The following is a 7,200-nucleotide window of genomic DNA, read 5'->3' as shown; positions in this document are numbered from 1 at the left end:
CTCTCCTTTTGGTTGCGTTGTTGGTGTTTATTTAGAATGAAATTTACATGCTAAATCAGTTGACGAGTTTTATGCATTAAACAACTTAGAAACTTGCTTCATATGTTAGGAATTATCATAACGGTTGCATTTTTCACATGTGCTCATATCCGAAATAGTCATCCCTTTTCCCATGAGTAGAGACCGTTATTGCAACGGGCGGGGTTAGGTGTTTTTTTTTATGAAATTATTAAACTTCCTAACAAGTAATCTCACACGAACTCATTTCTCTAAAATTTGGTTTCTAAATTTCATCTTAAAACTTAGTGGCGACTCCTTTCAACAATGTAAAATGTTTTTTTGAAAAGGAACATTTGCGTGGATGAATTTCCCCTGTCCATAATTTGGCGACTCCACTGGGGACTGTGAAACTCGAAAAGGAAAATGATGGCTATTAGGATTATCTAGCAAATGTCTTTTTTTTTGTTTATCATGCATAAACCCAAATGAGACTCTAGGTGTAACACCCCATACACCAAGGTACCTTACCAAGACCACCCTAGTACATGGATATGATACAATTTCGGTTACCCGAGCCATAGTAATCAAAGTAGACCATAAAGAAACGTAGTTTAAGTAATAAAGTTTAATTTGCGTACATCATAACCAAAACTGAAATGTAAAATACAAATGTTCTCAAAACTGCAAACCAACTATGCCAAAGTGTTATAACAAAACAGCGGAATGCTACGACTCTAACACATGATGAGTCCATCCCCAGCTAGATCCCGTGCGTACTCTATAGAAATACCTGTTAGTCAAATGCTCACCATCCACGAATGGATTACCACAGTTTTCAAAACATTTAAACGGAGTCAGTTACTGCATAAAAAAAATAAGAACAATAACACCCAAATACACAATTACATTCCTCCAACTCCATCTCATCACCAATCATCTGACTACACACTAAAGTGTGTAGGCTTACAATAATACCCATCGCAACAGATATTTCTCGCTGCCAGTGGAGACCGCAGCCGTACCACCTAAGCCACGCTCAACACCATAGAGCGAATAACCCATGTTTATTAATGTGCACACCCCCTTGTGACGGGAACCACAAGGGGCTAATCAAGGGCGTGAAGCCACTCCCGCAAGTGACTTCACTCAGCCGAGGGCGCACCTCATGGACCATAGACAAACAAATAACCAACCCACAATACCAATGTAAACAAGCCAATTCCAATTAACAACAACAATAACCATGCCAATCAACCAATCATGTCATCTTATAATATTTACACAGTCAACTGAGTAGGGAAAACCCTACCTGAAATGGAATCACCAACAATCAATGCAGCAGATAAAAAAGGCTCCTCTACGAAATCACTTCCCTATAATCAAAATCACATAATCACAATCTATCACATAAAACTCCCAAAAGCCCCAATCACAAAATTAGGGTTTAAATAACATTAACTATCTGACATAAAAACAATATAAGAATCTTACCCCAATACGACGATCACAAAGGTACGATGAACTCAGAAATCTGACAACCCTAGCCCTTGATTTGATAGTAAAGAGTGAAGAGAATGAACGTCGTTGTTTTTCTTTTGTGAAACGTTCGGAGAATAAAAGTAAAAAAGTTAATGTAAACTGTCGAAATCACTTTATATACCTCTTCACGGATTACTATCAAACCGGACGAAAAACCATAAAACTCAACTTACTCGATCAAGTAACTAACGTACTCGATCGAGTACCCGCTACTCGATCGAGTTGCCCTTACTCGATCGAGTAACTACGAAGCAGAATATTATCTACAACGCGTCATAGACTTACTCGACAGAGTAAGCCCTACTCGATAGAGTACCCAACAACTCGAATATCTGAGATATTATACTAGGATTCAGACCATTTCTCCCCTTGGGTCAATTCCAAGATAGGGAAATGGCGTCCACTGTGCCCGACTTAAAGGTTAAGGTGGTTCTGCCGAGGTTAGCATTTGCGACTCGCCATATCGCACAGTGTGTATGGTGGGTTAGCCGTTCCTTAACAGAGTGGAATCATTGGCATGAACCCGCTTTAGATGACCGACCGAGACTTAGAAGAGTCTAGGCTCATGCATAGCATCCTTAATATGCGAATGAATAATTGTGTTTGTCGAGTCGGTTTTTGTTGTAAACCTTTTCGACATTTTTAGTCAAAATAGTTGTCTTTTTTTGGAAAAAATCAATTTGTTTTTCAATGCATGTCAATTTCAAAAATTTATGTCCCTTTTACCCATGATTTTCGAAAAATTCAAGCTCCACTTTCAATCCCGAACTTTTGGATTTACCATCTTTTGAAAAAAGAACATTTTCGAAGCGAAATTCTGTCCAAATAGATTCCAATTTTCGGCCCAAAAATGAATTTTTAAGCCGTTATGCTGCCCGTTTCAAATCTCGATTTTAAAATATCTGTTTTCAAATTGATCCAATTCATTTCCCGAACCACAACCGATCATGAGATGCATCGAGTCTTGAGTAGTGTCTTGGCCATGTAAGGTCATTCGTTGTCATGTCCCACGAAGTCTAGGACACGATCTATGTGGGTCACCCAAGTTCACATCTTGAGTTCGAGTCGAGTTGGTCTAAGTTAAATCACGAGAAACATCTCAACTAGGCCACTTTAGGCGTTTTCAAGAAGCCCATGGGCCAAGCACGGTCCATTCACGAGTTTAATAACACGAAACCCAGTTAGGAATCGAGTCGTTATGTTGTCTGTCTCGTTAGAATCTCGAGTCCGAGTCAAGTCAATGTCTAAATCAAACCACGAATCGAATCGATGTCTAATTTGAACCGTGAGTCGAGCCTATGGCCGGATAAGGCCCAAGTTTATGTTGAGTCGATTTTCTTTGAGTCGAGTCTTTGGGGTGTGCGGGTTTTCATTCGATTATTGATTTGTTCGGGGTTTTCTTGTAGAAACGGTGCCGAAACTTGATTTCAAACAATGGAAAAGCTGTCAATAAGCTCACCGAGGCCGTAAACCTCATGATGGCTTGAATGGAGCTAATTGAATCCAAGTTGGGAAGTGAAGCAGCTTCACTCACCTCGCCCATGACCGATTTGGAGAAACGGTTCAAGTTCATCGAGGACCATCTGAAACTGTCCTTAGGGAAGGACATACATGATGAAAATGCTAGGGTGTATACCCCAATTCAAGGCAAGCTGCCCACCAACTTTGTGCTCACTGATATCCCTAAATTCAAGGGCACAGAGAACCATGTCCTTCACGTCAAAGCTTATAAGGAGTACATGTCCTTAAAAGAAGTGCCCGCTGACATGCTCTGCCAAATTTTTGCACAATCCTTGGAAGAACACCCGAAGGTGTGGTTCTACCATCTTGAACTTAAGAACTTCCTTACATTCGAAGATATTACCACGGAGTTCTGTAAATATTATGCTGAAAATGTGGAAATACAAACCAGCATGAGAACACTAGAAGTTATGACCCGGAAAGAAAATGAAGGGTTTACTGATTTCTACTCGAGGTGGTGCGCAGAAAGCGTGAAACTGGCTAGAAAGCCGGAAGAAAGTGAAATGGTAGATAAGTTCGTGAAGAATCTACAACCCATTTACCATGAAGTAGTCAAGTATCAAAACTTCAATTCCTTTAAGGAGTTGGCCAAAATTGGGAAGAAAGTTGAAGATGATGTTATAAAGGCACCAAATGGCCGACCTAAGGGGTATACATGGGCCTCTTCCTCAAAGGGTAAGGATCCAGTAATAAGTCATTTTGTTAAGGTTGTCAATCTTCTAGAAGGACAGTCGAAGGGGCCGCAATGCCAGAATTTTAGGGCATTCAATGATAGCGGATGTACCTATACTTATACTCTCCAAAGGTTGTTAGCCCAAGGAAAGCTGAAGTCCATTGGTCCAACTCCAGACCCTCCTGCTGAAAAACAAGGTAAAGAGTACAAGCCAGATGCCTACCGTGCCTTTCACCAAGGGAATGGTCATGATACTGAAAGGTGCTTTAGATTAAAGCACGAAATTTAAGATATTGAGAATGGAACGCCCCCAATCCCAGCTGCTAGGCCCAATAACGTCATTAACCCATTCGGTGATCATGCTAATCACGTCATTGTCGAAGACATTGTTGATTATCCCATCTCATTCGTCCATGTCACCTAAAAGGGGTGTTTGTTGGGGAAATATTCGTAGATTGCTCCAAATTCATGCCACACTTCGAGAATGAAATTCAAATCGAAAACTTTGTCATTGACTGTACTCCCTATATTTTAAAGAGAGCTAATGAAATCAATAGGGCCTGGGCTAATGATGAAGATGATGTATACCTTACCAAAGGTGTCGCTGTTCCGCATGCCTAAGAATAAATCTTGAAAGTGAGAAAGGATGCTCTCGAGTCTAACCACTTGACTCGTTCGGGGCGCCCATATCAGGTGGAGAAGGCTAGAAATGCCTCTAATTCTAAGGATGTTCCGGAAAAGACGTCCTCTAAAGAGCCTGCAACAGTCGAGGTTCTTGATGAAGGGTCTACCTCAGAGGTTTCCGTTATCAAGCAATTGCAAAAGACTGAATCATTAAACGCAGCTTAGGAACGAGCACTCGAGCAAGAGTATGATAGGGTAAACAAGCTAATAAAAGAAAGAGTTTCCAACTTTGGTACATAGAACTCCAACAGTATCGAGAAGAAAATAGGCAGATACAAGCTTCACGCGATTTGGATTTTATCAAAAATCCCTAGGACCTATGGTCCTTCATAGCGCGAATGAAAGGTCGACTATACACCGAGTGCTCTCTTCAGAAGATTTGATGGTCGGATACATACTACCCAGGTGTAGTTGGGATGCAACCACCGTAAGTAAAGCAACAAAGGTCTGGCATCAATGGTGGTTCAGATCAGCAAAGAGAATGTCGGACTTAGAGTGGAAGGCAAAGATGGACCAAGGCATTAACTATGCCACGGAGAAGAGGTTCTACTGCCCTTGAGGGCAAAATTTTCAAACGATATGATGATTCTGGATCTGAGTCTGATCCGAGTCCTAGGGTTGAGTATAAGGATTCAAATGTTGAAAACACCCCTTCCCCGGTCTTTCCTCCTCATGTACCCCTTCCTAGTCCTAGCATTCAGGGGTCTGTCCCAAATGCTCCTATCTCGCTGCTGACCTCTAATCAGTTCGCTCAAATGTTGGCGCAATTTGCGCAGTTTCAAATAAATAGTAGTAAAAACCGATTTGCTTACGATTCGTTTTATTTACATTACAATTCGATTTTTGAAAATGATTATTTTAGTAATGACATTGAGAATTAGGTTGAAGACAAACAAGTTAAAGATTATGATGAGCTTAAACCACCTACACAACTGGTTAAAGGGTTGGAGGAATATGATCATAAAAATCCGATGGTCGAGGATACCGAAACAATAAATGCGGGAACCTTGATAGAACCGCAAGAGCTCAAAATAGGGTCTACCATAGATACTACAGAAAATTAAGGGTTTGTTGATCTATTGGGTGAGTTCAAGGATGTATTTGAATGGTCTTATAGATATATTGTAACACATCCATACTCCAAGTGCCTTACCAGGACCACTTAAGGCATGAGAATGCTACCATCTTGGTTTCCCGAGGCAACTTATATCAAATAGACAATAACGAAATGTACTTTAATAAAATAAATTTAAAGTGATACATGTCCAAACCAAAACTGTTAAAAAGAAATACAACTGTCCCAAAATGCTAACTCAAATAAAGTAAATAAATATTCAAACACAGCGGAAGACTTCTAGACATCTCGTGAGGACTCAACCCAGCTATCCCAAGCACATCCATCTCATACCTGCTCAATAACTGCTCATCATCGCCGAATGGATCACCACAGTTTTCAAAACATTTAAACGGGGTCAGTTACTGATTACACAAAAACAATACAACAGAAATAACACAACAATCACCCAATCTCCATCATAACTCCACACACGTGACTACACACTAAAGTGTGTAGTCCTGCCAGAATACCCACCTCAACAAGTATTCCACACCGCCAGTGGGGGACCGCAACCGTTCCCACCTAAGCCCCGCTCATCTCATCCGAGCGACAACCTATGTTCCTTAATGTGCACATCCCTTCTGTGGCGGGTTCCACATAGGGTGAATCAAGGGCGTGAAGCCACTCCCGCAAGTGACTCTACTCAGCCGAGGACGCACCTCGCGAACCACAGACAAACAATCACAACCAACCACATTATACAACAACAATTACCAATTACCAATTCCAATACGATATGAACCAACAACAACGACAATCTTAGCCTTTGGGATTTGATAATAAAGCGAAAAACAATGCAACGTAACTCTTTTCTCTCTTTGAAAGGTTTTTAGAAAAGTAAAAGTGATTAAGAAAGATGACGGAACCCTTAAATACTAATCACGCGTTATTAACAAAACCCGGCTAAAACAACACGTAATACCAACTTACTCGGTCGAGTAAGTCACTTACTCGATCGAGTGCCCCTTACTCGATCGAGTGTCACACGTACTCGACCGAGTACCGACCAGGAAGCCTACTGTTTCGTATAAAAACATACTTACTCGACAGAGTCAGCCCCACTCGATAGAGTACCCATAGACATAGAAAACCGTAGTATTATAGATATGCCAGGAATCGAGAGGGAAATCGCGGAACATCGAATCCCAATTAAACCGGGTAGATGCCAGTGAAAAAGAAGCTACGCAGAATGCGAACCGAGTGGTTCTTGAAAGTTAGAGAAGAAATTGACAAACAATTCAAAGCCGGGTTTATCAAAGTGTCAGAATACTCAGATTGGGTTGCTAACGTAGTGCCAGTGCCAAAGAAAGACGGGAAAGTTCGGGTTTGCGTATTTTCGTGACCTAAACAAGGCAAGTCCGAAGAAATATTTCCCTCTACCTCACATTGATATCTTGGTAGACAATACCGCCAATCATGCCATCTTATCTTTTATGGATGGGTATGATGGCTACAATCAGATAAAGATGGACGAAGAAGATATGCACAAAACAACCTTTACCTCACAGTGGGGTACCTATTGTTACACATTGATGCCCTTCGATTTGATAAATACCGGGGCGACATATCAAAGAACAACAACGACGTTGCTAAATGACATGATGCACAAAGAAGTGGAACTTTATGTCGATGACATGATCGTGAAGTCAAAAGAGCGTAGTGGACA

This window comes from Silene latifolia, chromosome 4 (genome assembly GCF_048544455.1).
Source record: "Silene latifolia isolate original U9 population chromosome 4, ASM4854445v1, whole genome shotgun sequence".
Lineage (NCBI taxonomy): Eukaryota > Viridiplantae > Streptophyta > Magnoliopsida > Caryophyllales > Caryophyllaceae > Silene > Silene latifolia.
Note: the sequence above shows the minus strand (reverse complement) of the source record.